The 24,056-nt window shown below is 35.1% G+C and overlaps 1 protein-coding gene across 5 annotated transcripts in view; it reads left to right on the top strand.

Annotated features, from left to right (window-relative positions):
- Positions 1 to 24,056, top strand: part of HS3ST5 (heparan sulfate (glucosamine) 3-O-sulfotransferase 5) — a 231,717-nt gene that overhangs the window by 120,397 nt on the left and 87,264 nt on the right. For 3 of the 5 annotated variants that reach the window (XM_012723514.1, XM_012723528.1, XM_012723523.1), the window contains exon 3: positions 22,484 to 22,595. The gene's annotated coding sequence lies outside the window, so the exon portion shown is untranslated. Of the gene's footprint in view, positions 1 to 15,088; positions 15,124 to 22,483; positions 22,596 to 24,056 lie in introns of those variants that run through there. The other 2 variants (XM_004673786.2, XM_012723527.1) reach the window with 2 other exon arrangements.

The raw sequence follows: 24,056 nt of genomic DNA, 5'->3' as shown, positions 1-24,056 counted from the left end.
CAAAGCTTTTGAAACTGTTGGAATTTCCTGAGTGATAGGATATTTCATCATATGCTAGTAAAATAACTGATGGGAGTAGAGTCATCTTCAAAATCCAAGCTTGTGACTAAAGGTACACCCCTCAGTGTTAAAGTTGGGGAGAGTGGGTAGAGGCTGAGTTCAGTCTCCAATGCCAGTAATAATCAGTTGTGCCTATGTAATGCCACTTCAGCTAAGAACACTTAAACAATGCACTCAAGACAGCTTCTAGGTTGGTGAACACATTATGTGGACAATGGCAGAACTGGAGCGGGAATTGAAGCCTTGCAACCAGATTGCAGCCCTACATCTGTCCCTGTGCATCTCTTCCATTTTGCTTTTCTTGGGATGTGAATTGAATTTCTTAGGATCAATCAGTCATCATCAGTACAGCATTTCCCTGAGTTTCATGAGTGGTTCTGGAAAGCAAAAAACCTGGGCTGGGGAGAGGGGTAGAAGAAAGAACCTGTGACTGTTTAGCCAAAAGGATGCGCAGCCTAGGACTCTGAACTTGAGAACAGCATCAGCAGTGACAGCAGTGCTGTGGCACTGAGCCCATAACTAGGAAGGTCTGTGCTAACTCTGAGTAGTGGCAATTTGAAATTAAATTGTAGGATACCCGGTTTATGCTGAGAATTGGAGAATTGGTTATTTGCGAAACCAAACACCAGTGCTCATCAAGTTTTCTGCGTAATATTGAATGTGACTCAAGCCTGTGGCATGTGCGTGACCAGGCCACATTCTAGCTTCATTCAGCACTTCGGTCTCCACCTGGCGTGTTTGTACTCAAATAGTAGTTACATATTTTAACTAAATATTTACTAACCCTAGGAATATAGGTGTGACAATAAAGAGTAATTCCTAAGGAAAGAATTGAATTCCTTGGGAAGATGTGAGAAATATAAATCTACCGAACTTTTGATTTAAAAACTCTAGAAGATAGAAATAAAAGTTTAAGTCTAGAAAGATTAAAACTAAAATGCATCTGACCCTGTTATGTAAAATGACCTTAGAAATTACTTCCAAATGTAATCCTAGAATTATTTTTAAAACACATAAGTGTGTAAATATAAATTATAGTGTAAAATAAAAGAAAATCATAATGAGTCTTGATTCAAAGTTCTTCCAAATATCTTTGAGGTTTTACTTTAAATAATGGAAATAGAATTTGTAAATGATGAAATAAGGGTCATAACTTCAAGGATAAAAAGAACACCAATCACTAGACACACATTCAAAGAAAAGGCTTGATTGTCCTTTAGAAGATGACTCATATTTTATATTAAAATGAAATGTATAGAAAGTGTATTACTGTCAAATCCCCACTTTAGCCAATGTTTCCAATTAACCAACCATCAGTTCTGATTAGCATGAGAGAATCGACAATAGAATGAATCAAGATCCTAGTCTGTAGATTACCTTTAAAGAAGTAAGCTTTTCTTTCTTCCCTTTTCTAAATTAATTTATGAAATAGTAGCACAGTCTGAATCCACTACTGTTACATTGCTGTTAGGCAGCTTTCCCTGGCTCTGTTTTGAAACTTACCCCTGGCATCTGATTTTCTAGGAAAGGAATTCTGACCACCTTCATTAACCTATAAATGAGCCTGACAACTTGCCTTTTAGTATTTCCCCCCATGCATCAAGTCTTAATCTCACTTTCTGCTGGTTTCAAGTTCCATTGTTTGATTCATTCAAATCTTTATTGACCACCTCCTGTATGCCAAGAACTTTCTAGGCAGTTGGGATGCAAAGATCCCTACTATCACATTAACAGGTGCTTTTTTTTTTTTTTTGCTTTTTTTTTTTTTTGGAAGGAGGTGAGGAGAGTCAGAGAATAGCAACAAACATAAAAGATGAGTAAATAACCTAGAGTATTAGAAGGAAATAGTACTATGAGATGAAACATCAGGATAAATAGTATCAGAAATAGCAAGGTCTGGGGAGTGGGTTGCAATTTAAATAGGGTGGTCCATGTAGACTCATTGAGAAGGTTACATTTGGCAGAGACTTAAAGAATATGCTCAGAGGGAACAATCATTGCAGCCTGTTTTTATTTATCCTTAAATTGGTGAGTTCTGAATGTAAAATAGAGATAAATACATCATTCAATAGGATTCTCAAGACTTAGTTTACTTGTGTGCATTATAAGTCCAAGGGAAAATATAACTTGCAGCATTTCTCAAATATGTTTGACCATAACCATGTTCAAACTCTCACATAGGACTATCTCCCTAGGACCAGAATTCCTCAAACTCACACACTTTTTAGAAAACACCTAAACAGTTCCAGAAAGAGCACAGGCATTAATTTTGTTTCAATACCTTATCCTGTGTCTTTATCCTTTATGGTCATAATCACAAAAATTGAAGTATTTTTTGCACTTGAAATTCTAGTTTGTTGCAATTTTCCACTGTTTATTTTGGTGTGTGATATGTTTCTGTTTTCTCTATTAACTTTTGTGTATGTTCTACAATTATTTTGTTCCTATTTATGTGTTTGATTAAAATATAAGTATTCTGTATTCCTATTTTATTGTAAATATGGCATGAATATTCAGTAATCTTCATATTTTTATCCCTACCACTATCTCTTCAGTTCTACTCTGTATAGTTACCAGAAGTATCTTGCCTAAACCTGGCTACCTATTTGTGATGTTTTAAGCCTATAAAGTATTTGTTATTCTGCAAACAACTTTTTTATAGACGACTTTACCTCTCAGGGGCTCTAAGCCTCTGGGTGGCTACTCCCGGGAACAGTGGCAGGGTGTGTCTCTTAGACAGGTGTTTGCCTGCCACAGATATAGGCCACCATGAGAATTAGATCTACAGCCCATAATGATCTCATTAATAAGTTTGTTAACAGAAGCTTGTACTAAGTAACAGGTATGTTTATTAATCTCCAGTGTCTACAAAATTTCTTTTGAAATCTGCATGGTTGACAAAACAAAGCAATGTCCACGTGAGTATAGAATGTTACCAAGTAAGCGCAATTATTTCTCTTTTCTTTTTTCTAATTTTTTAGACGTCATGTCAAAGGGGTCATTTATATGGTGAAGGAGATATATGAATGGACTTTTGGTGGTGAACTCGATGTAGTATAGATACAGATGTTAACTTAAAACTATGCACACCTAAAGCTTATATCATGTTATCATGCAATATTACTTCAATCATTTCTTTAATTTGCTTAATTGTACATTGAACTTTGTACAGTCTCAGGCATCCCAGAATTTCTCACATAAACTGACCACTCACTTCCTGTATCAGCCTTGCTGCATTGTGGGAAAGAATATGCTAATTGCTCCTTTAAATGTACCCCTTACCTCTTCCCATTAACTCTGATTATTCCATGCAATAGAAAGGTCATTTCTTATTTCACCCAAAACTGTATAGTTCTTTGTTGGGAACCTTGGGGCTTTGTGCTGCCTCTATCATACATCTACAACTTTCTTGTCTTTTCAATGCAGCCAAACACAAAAAGAACCGAATTCCTTCAATTTTTGCCCTTCAAAAAGATTTTTCCAATAATTGGCCCTTTCTCAACCTCTTGTTTAGTATTTCTAAGTTGCCAGACATTAGTCTCTCCTTCCTAAATGATCCCCTCTTTTAAAAATATATTTCTTGGCCCTCCCTGGTGGCGCAGCAGGTTAAAGCACTGCACTAAGAAGCTGAAAACACTTCCGCATGAGTTCAATTCCCGCCAGCCCCAGAGGTGACCACATGGTGTGGCAGACCTCTCCTGACCCTCCCACTGCTCCCCTCAGCAGTGTACTTCGTTGATCTGCCTGTTCTGCACCCCACTCTGTCTCTGGTGAAGTCTTTCACCACCCCTGAGTCTCTGACCTGTACCCCAGTTCTGTATGCACAAATAAATATTTATATATATATATATATATATTTCTTTCAAAAATATATATATATATATATATTTCTTTCAAAACACCATTACACAAGATAGCAACTTCAAAAGCTCGTCATAGCTTGTCATTATCACACTTACTAAAATCTGAATGTAATGGCTGGCTGTCACCATATAGACATATTCACTGATGCCAAAGTCTACCTTAACCTCCATCCAGCACTATATTATATGTCTGTTCACCCCATAGTCATTGCCCGAACTCACCGTATTTTTTGCATTCGGTCCTTCTTGTCACTTGCTATTTGTCCTTCAAAATATGATTCAGATATCACCTCATCTGTGAGGACTTCCCTGAGTTTTTCAAGCGAACAATTGTTTTTCTTCTAGAAGCTTACATGACTTTTTTGCTTTCTTTCTTACTCTCCTTATATGACAGACAGACAGATATGAAGATAGACATACAGATTTTTTAGAAGTTATCATATTAAACTGTCATCAAGTGTTTGTTTCTCCACCAAAGCTGATTGAATCAGGAAACAGGAGCTTTGATCTCCCACAGTGTCCCACACATTAGTGATTAATCAGACTTGCTAATTTAATCTTTTCCATGAGTGGGCAAACAGAGCATTAACCACTTATTCCCGGCCCCACAAAGACTGCTGTGATGTTAATACAACAGATGAAAAAGGAAAAAGAAAAACAGACACATCCATGCTACTGTCAAGTTAATTTTTTTTTTAATTTTTTTTCAAAATTTATAGTATAGAAACCTTGTATGGAAACAATGGATATAGCAATTGGAGGAGGATAATAAAGACATAATCTGTGGCTTAAAATCTCGTGATATGTCTTCTTTTAAAAATACTTTATTGACATCAAAGTGATTTATTTCTCTTCATTTTATAAGCCTAAGGTAAAAGCTATGACCCTAGGTCTAATTGTCCCTGAAATTTGTTAAACTTTGAGGCCACTCAGTGAATTATCTGTGACCTTCCCTCAGAGATTACAAGCATCTCCCACATTTTAAAAAATAGGATGTCACCCTCATTGTTGGGTTTTGCTCTTTTAAACAACACTTGACAAGACAATAGGTTCTTGTCTTGGAATTTAGTTTTGAATTATTTCTTTTAAAAATCTTAGCTAAAGTAACTGATTTTTTTTTTAAGAGAAGACCCGAAAAGTGGAGTGTATCTTAGATAGATAGATTCTAATCTTGAGTTCTCACTATTTAAGAATGTTATTTTGGGCAAAATATTAGCTTCTCTGTGAGATAGTTTACCTATAAAATGGGATAATAATGGGTATCAATCTCTAAGGGAACTAAGAGGATTATCTGTTTTTCTAAGAGCAGATAATTGTTGCTATGAGATATTGAAATTTGTATGCCACATTTTGCTCTGGAAAAGATTTTGCCAATGGAGTTTAAAGTTACAACCTTGGGAAAAGCCTGAAAGGTAAATACCTGTGTTATCAAGAGAGATGTGCTTCTATGATCAACCAAATGAAAATAGTGTAATATTCTACTTATAGAAATTAAGATTCTAATCAGGAGACCTGCTTCAAAGACGATCCCTGGGTCCCTGGAGTGGAGGTGGGTGAGGGGACCATAGTGGGAATCGCCAAGAAAAGGTCAAAATGCTGCCATAAAAAAAGGAGGTAAAGGCTCACCATTTAATTAACACCACTTGTTAATTTTTAAAACCTAGAAATTACTTGCCTCAAGATTAATTCTCAGAAAATTTGATTCTCATGTAATCTTTCTCTACACCTAACTAATGTGTATTTCAGTTACTTGTTTAATTATCTCTCATAGGACATGGAGTCTATTTATTTATATGCCTTTGTGAGATAATAAATAAGACAGTATTTGTTATATTAGTGTGTATACTTTTCTCTTTTTTAATAAATATTACTTTGTGATTGAAAATATCAAAAGTACAAGGAGAGGGAATGAGAGAGAGAACAAACAACTATATGAACACATATCTTAAAGAATTTCCTTTCAGAGGATAAAAAGTCAGTAGACCTGCAATGGGATTCTACTATGAGTTCATATTTTCCTTTGTCCTATATTTTCTGCGTCTAAATTATTAGTCCACCATTTAGTCTGGACCAAGAGCATTTGTCAACAGTTGAAGTCATTTTCTCTTTGACCACAGCTGCAGTTTGAGGTTATTCATGATGACCCCCAACTCAAAGGGTAACAATAAAGTGACCTTCACCATCCAAGAATCCATTCAAACAACTAATATACATGTTAAATAGAAACCAGGACAGATGGCAATATCAACCACAAAGAAGTTCTTTGTCATTATTGGAGACTAGGGTTCAGTTCTAGTCTGGCTATATGATGCATTAGCTCTGGAGATAGTTTTACAATAGCAATGCTCTAAGAAATCTTAGAACTGCATACATAATTTTATATTGAGATGGCAAAAATATTTAATATCTAATAATATTTGGCTACATCTACATAGGATCCTTCGAGAAGATTTGTCAAATAGGTTTTAAACTTAATGACATGCAGAAGATAAAAAGAAATGCATAGGGTGATGATTCCTTCACTCCGTTTAACATAGTTACTAAGAAATATTTAAGTACAAAGCACTGTGCTCTCTGATGAGGCTATCATGAAGAGCAAGATAATTGTGGTATATGGAATACCTTCTCAACCCCTAAAGAAATGACTATAAAGGTCCTTTAAGGAGATGCTATGCTATGCTATGTTATGCTATGCTATACTATACTATATGGAAAAATTATGGGGTATGGGGAATAAAAATCATTTATAAGTCATAAAGCAGATGTAGATGTTGAAAATAATTTAGCAAACCCCAAAATGCCAAATTCTAAAACCTAGCAGTCAAGGTCCAAATATGAAGCTGTTTCCACCAAAGCACTTCCAAAGAGTCAGGAAATGGCTTTGATGTGTATCTCTGGGAAAATGAGCTAATAATAGTGTTTTTTAAGTTTCATTTAAAAGATGAAATGGCCTCCACATCTTGCCATCCATCTGGGACAGTGAAATTTTTTAACACAACTAGAGCAAGCCAGCCACTAGACTTGAGAACATCATATAGAAGAGAGAACTACAAATACATGCTGAAAATAATGGGTTTAGGTGAGAGTTTGCATGTGGAATGTTAACATTCATAGCCTTATTTTTCACTGGACTCAAAGAATCCTGGCAATCAGATTTCTCCAGGAAAGATGCTCAAAAGAGTATTCATAGAAATTGATGATTCTGAAACTGAAAAGCCAAATATTAATATCAGAGATAACTTTAGGAAACAGCCTGGCCAGATCACCGTGGCTTAAAAAGAACTATTGAGATATTTCTTACATGTTCACAAACTCTTTACTCATAAATGTGATTAGACAACACATGTTACAGGAAGCATCTAATTTACCATACAGACCAAACACAGTAACATCTTGCAGGAAATAGATATTAAATAAAGAAAGGCGACAAGATTTTGCTTCAGTGGAATAAGTGTACGATGAAACAGACATGTTCAGAGAACAAAAGAAAACTGTGCTTGGAATTTAAAGAGATAAAAGCAGAGATTAAAAATGAAAGAAATGTTTGGAAGGTAAAATTGAGACATTCTCCCAACAACTATAAAAATATATATAGCGATGAAAAATAGGAGAGAAGATTTTTAAAAACTAATCAAGGAGCTTACCTCCAAATAATAAAAATATCCTCCAGTATAGGAAAAATATTTTTAATGGAGTGGGAGTAAATCAACAAAGGAATATTCTCAGAATTGAAGAGCATGAGTTTTCCAACTGAGGGGACCATAAAGTATCCAGCATTGTGAATAAAAATATAGCACAGTCTTTAGGAAATTTTGCAACACTGGGATTAAAGAAAGGAATCTTAGATAATAAAGAATAAAATGAAGTTATCACAGATTGGATTAAGTAAAAAACATCAGAATACTGTATAGCTAGAAGGCTGGTGCTGAAAATCAGAAGGAAAAGTATTTCGAATCTAAAATTTATAGCATGTGGTAGTATTAATTATTTGTGAGGCTAGACACCCTAATAATAACATATCTTTAAATGCGCAAGATTCAGAAACTTCTTTCTTGCCTCTTTCCTTATCCAAGAAGCACTTCACCAAAGGAAAAATAGTAACAGTAGAATACAAACAGAATCAGAACACACAGTATATAATCCAAAAGAAAGCACTGGGCATCCCAGGATGAGATCTGGACTAATTAAGAGTGGAACCAGGCAGAAGACTAAGATATCTCCAAAGAAAGAAACTGACCAACCACTGAATCTATTTAAACGAATTGAGAGAGTTGCACAACTGGAATAGAGCGAAGGTTGGAGTAGTGCTAAATCGTTGAAAACAATGAGATAATAGCTCAATGGAAGTGGGGTTTATACATAAAAGGTACATAATTGTAGCATATACTTGACTCAACTGAGACTAGCTGTATATAACTAAATAATAATTGATAACCACTGTTGACCTAACAGTGGTAGAATGAGATGATAAAAAGTGTGACAAAAAGAGAACTAATGGCTTCACTTCAAGAGGGAAACCAATGCTGCCAACCCAAAATTAAGAAAGTATAACATGATCATAATATTTACAGGTACTCACAATACCAAAGCATTTAACTAAAATTGAAAGTGATTGTGTTTGGGAAGTAGAAAAAGGTTTTCGAATGGACATGGAGATGTTTTTCCAGGATAACCACCATCCAGCTGCATCTTTAAGACAGATTGGTTGCTTTGGGGGGAAAAAAATGAAGATCAAATAAAAAAATATGGCTTTATTTTAGTTGTCTTAGAGTTTACACCCTGGAAAGGGAGACAGATATGACAAGTAACTACCATTTGTGCAAAATGCTATGATGGAAACCCATTTTATCTTTTATAAAGCCATATGTAAAAATAAGTGGCTTAGTGTCATGGAAGATCAAATAAATCTTTGAAAGAGTGACAAATTGGCACCTTATGGGTTAGGTGCCAGCCCCAGTCAATGTCAGAAGACCATAGTGAGTCATGAACTTCAGAGGATACGGAACTGTGGAATGTGACATCTCTAGGTCTGGTGAATACTACCTGCAGCATTCTAACTAATAATGACAAGGATATCTAATAATGACAATCTTTCACATTGTGCTGTATGAAAGATAATATTCACCTGAAATAGCCTCTATCATCTTCTCTGTTCATGGAGATGAACTCTCTTAGTAGTAGGAATAACCACCTGGAATCACAGACTGAGAGGATTTGTAAGGACTTCAGAGCTCATATATTCATATCTTAATCTTTCTGTTTGCAGGCAAGGAAATTTTTGCTCCAGAGATTTAGTGGTCTTCTCACAGCTATTTAACACTAGAGCTATATAAAATGATCTCCAAGTTTCTTACTTTGAAATTTTCTCTATAATTCTAGAGAATACATAGGATGACTTTTGAGAGATACTGAAGTTAATTTAATTATCAGAGTGCTGCTCAACAGAAGAAACATTTATTTTCTTGGTTCAGTGATAAAAGAAAACTGCAAAAACTCATTTTTTCCACTTTAAAATTGCATTGTTGTCTAAATTTAGTGTCACTATATTTTTGTTCATCAGTAATTGTGTGAAAATCTTGTTGCAATTATTTCTAAGAAATGCCTCTCGCTAATGTATATGACTTAAACATATTCTCATTCTACTTTCAATAATGACTTTGTATTTTCTGTGTGTATATTTACATTTACTGATTTTAGTCATATGCAAAACTCTTATATTGTATATTAAAATGTAATTATGCTTATTTTAAAGAAATATCTATCCTCCAGAGAAATATCTATCCTCCAGAGGAACTTTAAAATTCAGCACAGCATATATAAGAAATATCTATCCTCCAGAGGAACTTTAAAATTCAGCACAGCATATATATGTGTGTGTGTGTGTATGTATCATGCACACACACACAATCATATTTCACAGAGTTCTCTGAAGATAAAATATCCATGAGTCAGGAGTTCTATTTCTGTCCCCAAAAAAGAGCTCTCCCTTAAAATATTCACATTGCTGTACCTAGAATAAATGTCTGGGTACATTTATTCATGTCTACAATGACCAAATCTACAACAGTGCCTTGAAATCTTGGTGCAGCTCATAATGCCATATGCTCTACAAGATTCATGACTACCTCACTAAAAGCTTAATACTTTAAGTCTGGAGTATAAGGCTATTGTTACTAAAGAGAAAATGTCGTAAGCTTCATTTTCCCCCCAAGATAAAGAAACCACAATTACTAGGTCAAAATATCATTTTTAATCCTGAGATCTAATTGGAAAATTTGGATAAATACATAGAATATCCCAAGGAATAATTTAGAGGTGTATTGTCCCTGTTGTTATTGTCTACTTAGAGCAGGTTTCTCAAAGTTACATGTAGGAAAACAGCACATAGATGTGATCACTAGAAACTATTAACGCATCAGACCTTGTGATATTTATGAAGTTTCCCTCTAGGAATCAGGAGATAGCTATATGATAGGCTTTAAAAAACAATTACACACACACAAACACACATCCTTCTGTGATTTTCGTACTGTCCTCAGGTCATAGAGATAGAAAGAGGGTTAGCACTCAAATGTGTGATCCCCACACTGTGTTTTCCTCCGTAATGTTAACTCTCATCATAGGATGGCCAAGATGAAGGTTATGGGAAAATTATGAAACCCTCAATGATTTGAGTTTAAACAGTTTTCAAGTTCAGTACATTTGACCAAGATATGCATAATTTAATGAAGCAAGAACATTACAAGAACAAAACAGGTGACAAGTTATTCCTACAAGTGTGACAGTGAGTTGTACAAGAAAATGGTATATATTGGTTGTTATTGTCCCAAATGGTTCAGCTCAGAAAGATCCCTGTGTCCCCACATAAACTCATATTGTAAAGCCCTAGCCTCTAGTGTGAATTTGTACTTTGAGATAGAGCTTTTAGGAGACAATTAAATGAAACCATAAGGAACCTAATCCAGTAGGATTGGTGACGCTGTAAGAGATGTCACCATTGTACTTACTGAGGAAAGGACAGTTGAGCACACAGGGAGAATACGGTTGTCTGCAAGTCAGAACCCAGTCTAATTAGAACCCAATCTGCTAGCTCCCTGTTCTCAGAATGTCAGCAACCATAACTGTGAGGCAATAAGTTTCTATTGTGTATGTTACTTTGTTATGACAGCCCAAGTTAAGACAACACCAGAAAGATGTGCAGAGGACACTGGAATGTCCTCAGGCTCAGTACAAGTTATCAAGATAGAGCTAGAGAAAAATGTAGATAAAATAAGGAATCAGATACCAGATACACGTGATACTTTGAATAAGTTTCTTTAACTAAACAGGTCTAATCAGTATTTATCCTATTAAGAGTTTAATCTTTGAACTTAAACTAGGATAACTCTTTTTCTCTACAAGTTGCAAGACTAAGTAAGTTGCTTAACTGCTTCATCATAACTTTAATATTTCATTGCTATCATAATTTTAATACTTCATCACTAATCCTAAAGTGGAAATAATAATGTTTTTATCACATACCCATAGCAAGGATTAAATGATTATTATTTGAAGAGTATCTGGCATATGCTAACATCTCTATGAACTGGTAACTGTATTTATCAATCAGAGCATGGAATCTATAAACTAATACATTCATTTGTTCATATGCTAAATATTTCTCGCAGATTTAATCTGCCAAGCAAAATTGCTGATGTTAGAACTAGAGCAGAAAGCAAAACAGAAATTCAAAATAAAAACTTAAGAAACCTACCTTTATAGAATGTACTTTCTAGAACTATTAAATTAATGATAAGAAACCAAGTTGTCAGGCTTTTGCATCTTTAGGCATGTTCCACAACCAAAAAGGTCTTATTTTGGACAACTCACCCAGTTCCTGGGAAAAACTAAGTATATGAAAAAAAAAAAAGTAAATAGTATGCTGTCAAATAGCTTGTGACATATATGGCAAAATTACTCATTTCTTTTTTAAAAAACGCATGAAGAACTTTTGTTTGACAATGCATTTTATACAAGCTACTTATCACCCTTGTCCTCTAAAAGCCTTTCTTTTCCATCATCTCTCCCCTCTAACAGGACAGGCTTTATGTAAAGACAGATTTCTTTGTCTAAACAGAAGTATACCTTCATCTAGCCATTGTCCTATGATATTATTTGCTATCCTTAATGTTGTCTGAAAATTTCAGCCTGACAAAAAGAACAAACTTGAAAACAAGTCAGGAAATTACAACTCCATAGAGACAAGTTTCTGAAAGGGACCCCTTTCAACTGCCCGATCCCCTTCTTAAAGGTTATAGAAGGCACTCTTATACAGGATAGTTCTGGAAACCTTGTGACGTGGTTTTCCAGTTAACTTTCATTTTTTCCTTTTGATTCAGCAAACAAGCTAAAAGGTGTGTACTCTTACTGCATAAATAATTGCAAAGTAGATTTTGTCTTGCTTCATGGTCATTTACCTTCTCCTTTGTAGTATTTGTCTTTCTTTCATCGCCCATATAAAGGGCTGATTGGTAAATGGATTTGGTTATGATTAATAAACCATTTTTCACATCTAAAATTCCATTTTTCAAATGCCATCACTACAGTGACAGTGTAGTAAAACAGGCTGTTCTTTTGCTGCTTTGGAAATACACCTTCCCCTTTTTTTTGTGAGAAAACCTGTATCCATGTTTATACTATACAGAATCAGAATATCTAAGAGTAGCATTGGTATTAGCTGCTTATCATTGTTTGTTTAAAATCAAAGAAAGAAAATCACCAGAGTGTTTTTGCAAAATTTCAGTGAATATAGAATTGTAGTAAATAAATAACCACTAGAAACATATTGAAAGCAAATTGGGTTTGTTCCAAAACATTTTTCATGCTTAAACAAAGTTTGGGGTTTCTTTTGTTCTTTCCATACAAATAGAAACTAGTTTTACCTAAATATAGCAACAATAATACTCTTCTTTCAGTAAATTTTCTCTTTTGTTTTATCATATGGATCATAGAAAGGTATGATTTTATAGAGCTTGTTGTTTTCAATGTGCATTTATAAAATGAGTGTCAAATAAAGATAGCTTTTCTAATACCAAGTATTGGAAAACTCTTACAAAGAAATTCCTTTTGAACTAGAACACATCTCACAGGACTAGGTTTTTTGTTAGTAAGATAAATTCTAGAAATGGATTTCAGAGTAAAGACCACAGTGTTTGTTTTTATTCTTGTGAAACCAATAAAGCGCTGACAAAGAGTGCTATAATGTGCCTCTGTAGTTTAGAAATAAGGTACATTTAAGAGTGTTCTTTATTGCTTTTGAGGGTTGGATATTGCTGCCCTTGGCCACACCACCACAGAACATGCTGCTTTGCCAAAAAGCAGCAGAATAGTTAGGTCTATTTGATACCCACCTGAATGTTACATACACTCTTTTAAAATGTCAAACCTTTAGGATGAGTGGAGTGATTCTAATGCTGTGTTATTATGTTCCCATAGATTTAAGTCTGAAATATACTGAATTTAAAAGAATAGGGGCCCTCCCTGGTGGCGCAGCGGGTTAAAGCACAGCATTGAGAATCTAGAGCCGCTTCCGCATGAGTTCGATTCCCGCCTGCCCCGGAGGTGACCACGTGGTGTGGCAGACCTCTCCTGACCTGCCCGCTACTCCCCTCAGCAGTATACTTCGTCTATCTGCCTGTTCTGTTCCCCACTCTGTCTCTGGTGAAGCCTCTCACTGCCCCTGAGCCTCTGGCCTGTACCCCAGCTCTGTATGCACAAATAAATAAATCTTTAAAAAAAAATAAAAAAAATAAAAAATAAACAATGTGTTTTCCATTACCCTTCATACCATATTATTTCCTGCAAAATTGCAATCCCATGTCAATAGACCTAACTATTAAAAGTGTTATTCTTTCATATAATAAGTGAAAATATTATTTTCAGGTACATTTGCCTTCTTGAATATGGATGTTAATGTATATACTACTTCACATATAAACTACAATAGAATTGCATTACAGTTCAGGGTGGAGGAGGGGTGGGGGGGGTGAATAGGATAGGAAAATACAGCATAACTTTCAGGCCTTAGTCGTGATGGAACTGTAAGTATGCATAGATGACTGGAAGGAGAAATGGATCGGTACATTTTTCACTAAATCACAGGAGAAGGCTTTAGAGCAGGACTCATCTCTCAGTACAAAATAGGATCATCTTGGAGATACCAATTCTTACCAATATGTACATTAAGCCCAGAGAGAAGAGTTGGTATGTAGGACATAAAAATAGATTTATAATCCAATGCTTTTGTCTGTACTGAACATGTACATGAAAGCTGTACATGTTCAACAGTTATAATTTTGTTTGAGGGAAGGTCTGGATGGGATACAGATTTTTCTCCATCTACCCTGGGTAGGCATTCAGTAAATGCTTTGTTGCATGTTCAGTTCCATTTCTGGCAGCAGACCTGTGGGGAGATTAATTGAATGATGTCTGTACTGATGACTAGAGGTGTGTATATTTATAAAAGCAAACTAGTTCATTCAGAAATGTTCTCTTAATTCCGGTTAAAGATAAAATTAGAAACTGTAAGTTTCCACAAATCCTGCAAGTGGATTTTTCTTACAGTGTATGTTTTCAAAAGCATTTATTTGTCTCTTTTGAAAAAGATCTTCATTCAAAGACCATATTGCAAGCATAGATCATTTATGTGTAATCTGGTAGATGATAGACATGTGAAATTACTGTGACAGGTGTTTTCACATTGTTTTTGCTGATCTGATAAAAAGCATATTGCCAGAAAAGAGCGTGAAGAACTTAAATTCCTAAGAATCAATTTGAAGCACTTTTGAAATGAGAATTGCTATAAAGAAGCATTTTGGAAAGAGGTGGAGATAGGACAAATAGCTCTTGAGATCAAAGTACACTTAAGTAAAACAAATGTATTTCTTTGATGGGAACTCTATACTATATACTTTAATTTATTCATCATATTACTGTCCTTGAAATTGTTTCCTGTTATCCTCTACTTAGTGGCCCCAGGAAGCCCAGAAGAGGGCCTGTGGAAAGAAATCTACGTGTGTTCTGCTAAACTATTTCAATATGCTTTAAAACAAGAATTGAATAAAGAGATACACACTGAAGACTGCAAAACACAAAGAATCTTTGCACATGATGGCCCATCAGTGCTAGCTGTAATCAATAAAGCTAGAGGCAACTATAGTAGGTAATTTATGTGGGAATAAAAATTGTTTTTATATTACTTTTGCTATTGGAAGATAGCATTCCATAAGCTCATCAAATGTTTAATCTTGACTAAGAAAAATACGAGTGTGTCAATTTTTTAGTAAGAGTTTCACTTACTTTCTCTCCTCTTTGTATCCTTTTCCTCATAGCCTGGCCTCCAACTCCATCTACCCTTCCTCCTTAACCAAAGGCATTTATAAAATATGGAAGAGTTTGTGTCATGTTGTTATATTGGATTGGATATTCTTAATAAATGCCTTTTGTATTTTGGAAGTGACCTGAAGAGGTCAGCCAATGCAATTTGACTTTAATTACTTATTTAATTTAGATTCAAGGAATTCTAGATCTGTCATAATCATGATTTAGTTATCCATAGCTGCTTCACTAGATTTAAGGAACTGTTAAGAGTATATTGATTATTATAGCTTTTATCTAATAAAAAGTATTCAGAAGATGCCTTCTTCTGTAGCTCCATTTTCCTGACTCTTTAATAGGTGCTAGTTTCAAATTTTCTCCTTTTCCAGTCACAGTTTTCCCCTAAAAGTTATCAGATTATAATGATACAACAGTATAAAGCAGGACCTTCAAATGTCATGCACTGTTTTCCATAAATCCTTCCTGCCACCTCTGTATCATAACCTCAGATACAGTTGTGACATTCCAGAGTTTAAAATCTTTCCATGGCTCCTTTTACTTACCTTTCATTTGCTTGATAGAAAAAGGTGGTATGAGAAAGTTCTTGAACTGAAATGTGAAACAAGTTGTTTAAGGTAAATGAAATCATTAGCACTAACACATGCCAACTCACATACATTAATATTTTAAATGGTCACATGTAATTGTATTTTCACTAAAAAGAGAAAAAAAGGCCATAGATGAAATTTAGCTCAAATGAGTCATTAATCTTCTTAAAATAAAGTGTTTGAGAACTTCTAGAATATCCCAATGGTCTAAATAATAGAGATCTAACAATAAGTAAGATAGACATTATCTTGGCTTTCATGGACCTTACAGTCGGTTGAGAATACATATAAGCAAAGAGGAAATAGCATCCATGTGTGGCAGAAACTTTGGAGAGAACAGTGTTATACAGGAGCTAAAGAAAGAACATCTAGAATGTTAGAGAAATAGTCCTGAGGAAAGTGACATCCAAGCCTAGACCAAAAAGGAGATGAGAAATTAACCAGGTTGATTGGGATAATGATGTTAGCAGAGACACGACCTGGTATATTCATGGAATTGAAATAAGCTCTGAATGAAGGAATGACTATGGTGTGGGTAGAAGAGAGTGCAGTCAGATGACGCTTGAGAGAAATCAGAACCCGTCATATAGAGTCAAAGTCACATGGACAAAGGACAGTTTGTTGACTTGAGGTGTCATCTGTGAGCATCCCAGTGAGGTTTCCAGCAGGCAGAGCGTGCATTGCCAAAAAATGAAGGATAATTTGAAAGTAATGATTTAGTGAGAAATGTATAACTATTATTTAAAGGTAACTCAATTTTTTGAGATATCTTTGCTAGTTTTTTAGAGAATTCTTTGACATATCGCCATTACTCATTTATGAAACTTTGAACACATTACCTATAGTTTTTTCTGCACATGTTTGAAAATATTTACTTAAAAATTTTACTGATGAATTGAAGTTCTCCTATCCTAATTACTTACCTTTAATGTCTTATACTTTTTCAGCCAGAAATTGGTGTAATTAAAAATGTGTGGCCTGCCAGAAAGAAATACCAAACAGAGAATATAACAAGTTATAACTTTACATTAAGAGTCAATTCTGTGGAAGTTTAATTCCCCATGCTTGTCAAAAGTTGTTAAAACATTGCTTCCCTTTTTTGAATATAAAATGTGGGCAGACATGTACTAATATATCAAAAAATGACACTTTGTCAAAGAGGGCTTTCATGGGAAAATGTTCTGAATAAAATGTTTTCTCTTAAAAAGCACCCGACCTGTTTAACATTTCAAAGCAAACACAAAAGAACACAAAATGCCTGAACTTACTGCCAGTCACAACAGTCAGTTTCATTTACCCTTTGATACATTTTTATATTCCAAAAATTGTTCACCCAAAAGAATTATCAGTTTTCTTCCATGATAACCCTAGTTTGAAGTTAAATAAAAGTAACTCTGACCCTCCTCAAAATGGATTCTTTTCAGACTTACTAGCACTTCTAATAGTATGAGGATGATATGGCTGGCTATGTCTACCGTTGGAGTCAATGTAATTATATGTGAAGCAACAATTCCCTTATCTATTAGGAACACTTGCTGCTGCTAACTGCATTTCACTGTCTGGCAGATGAAATACAGAATTAAAATCTCAAACTAGTTTCTCAAGTTTTTTTTTTCCCCCTCCAGTCATTTTAAAAAATTGTAGCCTTGGGGAAGATGGTAGCCAGAAAAAAATTGAAAACAGATGGTATTTAAAGGCCTTAGCAAGATTAACGAAGCAGATGTGCCTATGTGTCTACCTCTATCTATTCCACAAATAGTACTCTCCCTTACTCTTACTTTGCCTTGGTCCCAAACCTTCTGACCTGCTAAGGGTGTCCAGAGTTCTGATGTTTGGTATGGAAATGTTAAGTGAAAATCAATGGTTCATTGACTTTGATCACTAGCTAATATTTTCATCTAAATAAGAGGGGTATTTTTATTAGTGACCCAGTTTTTTACAGAGAATGCACCAAAGTCTAGCTCTTGTGTGGAAATATCATTCATTTTTTAGGGAAACAGAAACAGATGGCAGTTGAGGTAATTGAGATACAGTATAGCTCCAAGGCATCCTGGAATGCCACATAATAGTGCTAGTGTGAAAAGAAAAGAAATATTCTACACAAGTTCACTTGATGTGTAAGCTGAATCTGATTTTATGACTTGCTCAGAATTAAAATTCCTAAAGTGTAGAAAGGGATGCAAATGCTCTTGTCAGAGAATAGTAGGTAAAGATTTACCCCACAACGAGGGTTCCTTGGCATGCAGGAGGGGCAGGCTTAATAAAATATTTGAAAATTCAGCATATGTTCTTGTAAAAGGATACTAGTATTGGAAGGAAAAGGTATTAATAGTGTGGCCAAAGGTATTCCTTCACCAGTGAATTAACATACTGTCATTGCAAGGGAGAAGTATTTTGTGGTGTTTATGAACATTTCAGCATTGAAAATGCTTTCCTTAGATCTGATGGAGAATTGGGGACAGTAAGGGACAGAGCTGAGGACTGAGTCTTTAAAGCCTGGCTTTACTAGCTAGTTATTTAAACTTGGACAAATGCTTTACCCTCCCCCAAGTTCATTAGGCAGTTAGTTCAGTGCCTGATATATTTTAGTACCTTATGGTAGCAACATCATTAATAGATATGCACACTTTTTGTCTACCTTGACCACCAAGCACATCAGGATTTATATAGAATATTTATGGGTATAGTTTCTCATTGCACCAGGAAACTCACTCCAGGTAGTTACTCAATTTCAGAGAATCCTCAAATTCTTATAGACTAGGAAAAATGTTTTATATTACTTCCCACTCTTAGTTTTTGTGTATACAGACCATGTTGTTTGTTTAAATAGAAGTTTAAATTAGAACATTTCCCAGACTGACTCAAAGAAAATTTTATTACACTGATTGCCACCTGCTAAAAGTATGAAGGTCGAATTTCAATATATAAAATGTAGATCCCTTTAAAGGTTGAAGCAATCACATCTTTCACTATAGACTATTACTACCTAGAAGGTTAAAATGACATATGCATAAAGAAAACATCAAAGACATGTCAGTATTTGTCATTAACACTCCATGTTAGATGTGTCAGAAACACCATAGTCACATCTAATATAAAGAGCTCACTGTGAGGTCAAAACTGAAGCCAACAAAAGATGCAAACTGATCCTGATTTATTTGAATATTAGAATTTTATAGCACTTTTTTGAGCTATATTATAAATTAATGAATTTCAAAATGGATGAGGCAGTAACACTGAAGTTTAGTTAATTATGCTTAAATTAAATATAAGCATTTAAAATAACCATTTTAATTAAATATATGACTCAAGCAACTAATCATTAAAAGTGGAATTGGTAACTTGAGATTTATCATTCTGAAATCACTTGTACCATATTTCTAATGAATTCTTTCCTCCACTTAAAAAAAGACAAAATGTATCCCCGCAAGTAAATCGTGAAATATAACTCCTGGGCCCTCCTGGTGGCGCAGCAGGTTAAAGCACAGCACTGAGAAGCTAAAGCCACCCGCTGCTCCCCTCAGCAGAATACTTCATCGATCTGCCTGTTCTGCTCCCCACTCTGTCTCTGGTGAAGCCTCTCACCGGCCCTGAGCCTCTGGCCTGTACCCCAGTTCTGTATGCACAAATAAATAAATCTTAAATACAAACAAACAAACACACACATACACACACACTATATATATATATATATATATAACTCCTTCTTGGGTTATGGTTGAATCAGAACCAAAAGGAAAATCTGCTTTAGGATAGCCTCTTTGATTAAAAAATATAGTTACCATTTGCTAAATTATTTCAAACTGATTAATACTTTAATTCTATAAACACTCAAGAAATACTCTAATAGTTGCAACAGCACATATTACTGCAAAAGAAAATGGATATGTTTTGTGGAAACTTTTTATGTTTTTTATCAAGGAGGCTCTGATGAAGAAACATTCAAATCATGGGATATGTGAATTTAATTTATCACAACTTTAAGAAAAGAGAGGAATAAAATTTTGAAATATTCATTTTATAACCTGTAAGTATAAACACCAAGCTATATTTGCAGATAGATTGATATATTCAAGCTTGTATATGTTTAGAAAATAGCCACTGGCTAGTTCATACAGTGCAATTTAATTATCTTTTAGCTTAAAACCTGATACATACTAAGTACTTAATAAATATTTGAAAATTAAATTAATAATGATAAATTTTATAGAATGTCTTTTAAAATATTCTCTTTTCAAGCCATTTATTGTTATCACCTACTAAAATAACTTCAATCAGAAAGGCTGATAAGTTGCAATACTTCTACTTATAGCTTTGAAAACATTATCATTTTGTATTACTTCTCTATGTTCTGGAATAAGTATAAATGCCAAGAGTCTAAACAAAGCAGGACCTCTGCTGACTGCAAAAGGGTGATTCGAAGACCAGTTAGTTGTTTTGTCCTTTGTACTAAATACCTGCAATTACTGATTGTCACATTTTTCTTCTGTGGTAAAAACTAATTGAAGGCATTACCCTTAGGAGACAAGTTCTATAGTGTAATGAATGTTGAGTGCCCTCTTGAGTTCAGCATTTTAATTATTCATAATTATAATTATTTCTATTTATTTGGGAACTTTAGGAGTAATTCTAGTTTATCAAATAAATTGAGAGGCAGAGTAGTGAATCTTTGTTTTGCATGGAGAGCTGCAGGCTTACCAAGAGGTCTGATGAGCAATGGAACTAGTTGGTTTTTTTGGCTAATTGATGTGCCAAATCCTAAAGTAATTGGTTGCACTTTTTCTATTCTCTGATTTCTCTACAACTATTTTTTTAAGATTGATTTATTTATGTATATAGAACTGAGGTACAGGCCAGAGGTGCAGGAGCTTCAGCAACTGGGGCTAGCTTCACAATGCTGCAGTTTAACCTGTTGCACACCAGGGAGGCTATTAGGGTAATATGGGCCCTCCCTGGTGGCACAGTGGGTTAAAGCACAGCACTAAGAAGCTAAAGCCACTTCAGCATGAGTTCAGTTCCCAGCCCATGAGGTGATCTACATGGTGCAGCAGACCTCTCCTGACCCGCCCGCTGCTCCCCTCAGCATGGTACTAGTCAGTCGGCCTATTCTGCTCATCTCACTGTCTCTGGTGAATCCTCTCACCACCCTTGCACCTCTTGTACCCCAGTTCTGTATGCATAAATAAACAAATCTTAAAAAAAAAAACTTAGGGTGATATCGGCACTATGAAAAGTTAGAAACTGAAGTAGAAGAACTGGAAATAATGTATAAAATTATGTTAATCAGAGAAGAGATAGTATAAATTTTGTAACTGGCTATCAGCCAAAAATAAACATTCTTGTTTAAAAATATTTTATTTCAAGAATAAATCTTCTTTATGATCCAGGTAGATTCTGGGCATCCACCTGAAAGATACAAAACACTAATACAAAGGGCTCTATGCATAGCCCTATTTATACTAGCCAAAGTATGGGATATAACTCAGCTGTTAAAAAAAAAAAAAAAAAACTTACCATTTGCAACAACAGGAATGGAAGGATTGATGCTAAGCGAAATAGTCAAAGGAAAGACAAATACTGGGTGATTTCATTCATGAAATATAGGGAAACAAAATAAGGGAACATGAAAATTAAGACAAACTCTAGAAATATGATTGTAGAATTAAAGCTATCAGTGGGAGAGGAAGCAAGTAGGCAGGAGGTGGGCATCGTTGCTCTGGTGTGGTCATAACAAACATCTGAAGAGTTATGAACCTATATTTAAAAGAGCAAAACTTAACTGTAAATTTTTAAGACCTACAAGGGTGTGTGCACCAGTATACAATGGGTCTGTGTACACTAAATATATCTGGTCACAGTGGACCCCAGTAAAAGATATTTCAGCTGCTTTGGACTAAAATAATCATTATGTGTATCATTAATATGTTAATGATAATGATGCATGGGAAATGGGTTTATACAATCTATATGTCATATATACTTTTATAGTATATGAAATGCTGCTTCTAAAAAAAATGGTATTAAAATCTGTTTCATTGCAATCAATTCCATTTTCCTATCTTACTTTTTTCTATTACCTTGAAAATGACACTTAAATTTTAGGACCAAATATGTACATTGCAGCTAAAAAATTTCTCAGGCCTCCTGGTACTCTGTGATCAACTTAGGAGGCAGTAGCAATTGCTTAATATATTGAACTAGCAAAGGTAAGGGTGATTACGATGGATAATCATCAAAAGACCTGTCGAGAGGTATATAATATAGCGTTTTTAAGGAGACTACATTCAAACACTGTCATCTGAAAATCTCAGCAGTCAGATTCTGCTACAAAAACATAAATTTAAAGTATATGTTGGTAGCTTCCAATTACGTAGTCATCTCTGATCAGAGAGAATCAACATATCCCAGAGTTAGGGTTATGTGACCACAGAGCTTCATTAGCAAATTAGTTAATAATGGCTTAAATGTATATTTAAAAGGAAATGTTCTGATCATCTTCAGTACACTTCTTCAAGCAAAATTTTGACCACAACTATCACAGAGGAAAAAAAAAATGAAAAAATCACTCAAGCACTCTGTATCTATCTCCCTCCCCAGGTGCTAACAAGCCGGGAATAAAACAGAGGACAGGTGGAAAGTGAGGGAGGCCATGGAATATCCACCCACCAGATAATCATCGCTGGAGTAACTGGGAAGTGTCTGAATGTAGGTATGTCTACTGAGGACTGTGGTGAGCTCTTGCTATCCATGATCTAACTTTCTCTTTCCTACCCATGCCATACACTGCTGTCTCATCAGCCTTTATTGTGCAGAAAGACCCAGTGGCTTTCCAGCAGAAAGTCCTTTCTCCTCTTTTGGACATGCTACAAAATAGTCAGGTATGACCATCCTGTATGGTCATCATCCTCTGAGCTTCCAGTCCTGGACACAGAAAGCCTTTGTCATGGCTGTCCCTGCTATCTGAAATAACTTTCCCAACTCCTCTTTACCGATGTTAATTCTGTCTATGTCAGGTTTCACAAAATCTCGTTAATTTCCCCATTATTTCCTATGTTCCAAACTTCTGCAGGATTTGTGATTCTGTCTCCCTTGTGGCTTTGACAACTTGGGTCATGAACTCTCATGATGCGTATACCCTATGTCTCAGTGTACCGTTTATCTCTGGAAGAACAGAACCTGTTGCATTTTGTATAGAAGAACTGGGGCTAGGGAAATGGACATGTGATGAGCATCTGTGGTGGAGTGAGGCATGAGTGAAATGGTTAAGAAATAGACTTTGGTATTAGAACTCTGCCTGAACTTGAGTTTCTTCTCAACTAACTACCAGCTGGGTGACCTTTGCAAGGCCATTTTTTCTTATGCATTTTCTTACCTCTGAAAGAGAAATAATTACACATCCATCTCTGTGAGCTATTATAAAGTTTAAATGAAATAAAAAGGACTTAGTATGATATATGTGAAATTCTCAAAAATTGTTACCTAGTAATATTCCATCTCAACTCGTTTTCTCAATAATGATATAAAATAGATGGCACCATCCTCATGCTAAAAATAGCAACCCTATGACCCTGAAATGTCAGGTCAACACCTAAAATTGTGAGAAGAGGAAGACTGAGCATTGAAATGCTGGGCCCAAGCCCTAGACCCATTCATTCCACATATTGCCTTATATGCAGCTTCCCTGTGATGACTCCCTACAGCTGATGATGAAATGTACTTTCCTCTATCATTAAAATGTAAACCAAATTATATTGTTATTTAATTAAATAGAGTCTTAAAAAAATTAGTGAGACATTTTTTAGTTGACTGTAAATACTTTTCTTATGGGCTAATCTAGTGGGCTAGAGTTATAACTTTTTTTTTTTAAGATGTCACTCTAATGCTAAAATTCAAATCAGTAAGTATTTCAGTTCCTAGGCACTGAAGGAGAAAGTTGAAGAAAATATCAAAAGGCTACTCCTACCCTAGGATATTTTTATAATCTAGGTAGTTTAAGTAATAGAAACAAAGGAAAAACGTACAACATATTGCATTTCTTTCCCAGATTAAACTTTCATTCCCAGGTTGTCTGGGAGACTGACTTTTCCATACTCCCTTCCTCACCCCATGTGATAGTGAGGTTGGACAGAATCACATTCTATAGTGAGCTTTGAATTTGGTGGAATAGGCC

The sequence above is a fragment of the Condylura cristata genome, unplaced genomic scaffold (genome assembly GCF_000260355.1).
Source record: "Condylura cristata isolate star-nosed mole 26May11 unplaced genomic scaffold, ConCri1.0 scaffold00001, whole genome shotgun sequence".
Lineage (NCBI taxonomy): Eukaryota > Metazoa > Chordata > Mammalia > Eulipotyphla > Talpidae > Condylura > Condylura cristata.
Note: the sequence above shows the minus strand (reverse complement) of the source record. Positions and strands in the feature narration are given on the sequence as shown.